We start from the raw sequence: 814 nt of genomic DNA, 5'->3' as shown, positions 1-814 counted from the left end.
CCGAGTTTTCCTTGGTTTGGAGAGTATGCAAACTACCTAGCAGCAGAGAAAGAACCTACTGAGTTTGTGGGGAACAAGAAGAAGAAGTTCCTAAAAGACATAAGGTGGTATTTTTGGGATGAGCCTTACCTTTATAGGCATTGCTCGGATGGTGTTTTCAGGAGGTGTGTGACTGAGGAGGGGTTCCTGGAGTCTTGTTTCATTGCCATAGCTCACCCTATGCTGGACACTTTGCTACTTTCAAAACCGTGTCCAAAGCTCTTCAAGCGAGTTATTGGTGGNTCACCTATGACCTTTGTTTTCTTTATTTTTCTTTTTATTGAGTCAGTTTGTCATGTGAGTCGAACCAAAACTTGTGGGAATTAGGACCGAAATCTGTGATGTTTTTAACCATTTGTGAGTTTGACCGTTTTTCCTAGTGACCATTGTTGCAGAACTAAGAGTACAGAGACGAGCTAATACCTCTTCACATTCGGACCCTTCTCCTGGCCAGAAAAGCTTCATCCCGTTAAGGTTTCACCGGAAAGACTTAGACTCTACTTTAATGGAACCTAACTGGATTTAAACTCTTCTCGTTTTGGGTATTAGGATAGGGAACGTGTCACATATTCAGGACTTCTTATTCATTTTGCCAATCTTGCTGATCCTGAATAGCTAGCTCATTTTAAGTTAGTACCCACCCCGAGCCTAACCTCCTTTCAAACCACTTGCACTTGTATTTTTGTTTTCTCATTCTGTGCAGCTATGTGCAAAACGGTCGGGGAGAGCAGGACTGACACAATCTCTAACTCGCTCTTGCTGGAGAACCAAAGAG

The sequence above is a fragment of the Camelina sativa genome, chromosome 14 (assembly GCF_000633955.1).
Source record: "Camelina sativa cultivar DH55 chromosome 14, Cs, whole genome shotgun sequence".
Classification (NCBI taxonomy): Eukaryota; Viridiplantae; Streptophyta; class Magnoliopsida; order Brassicales; family Brassicaceae; genus Camelina; species Camelina sativa.
Note: the sequence above shows the minus strand (reverse complement) of the source record.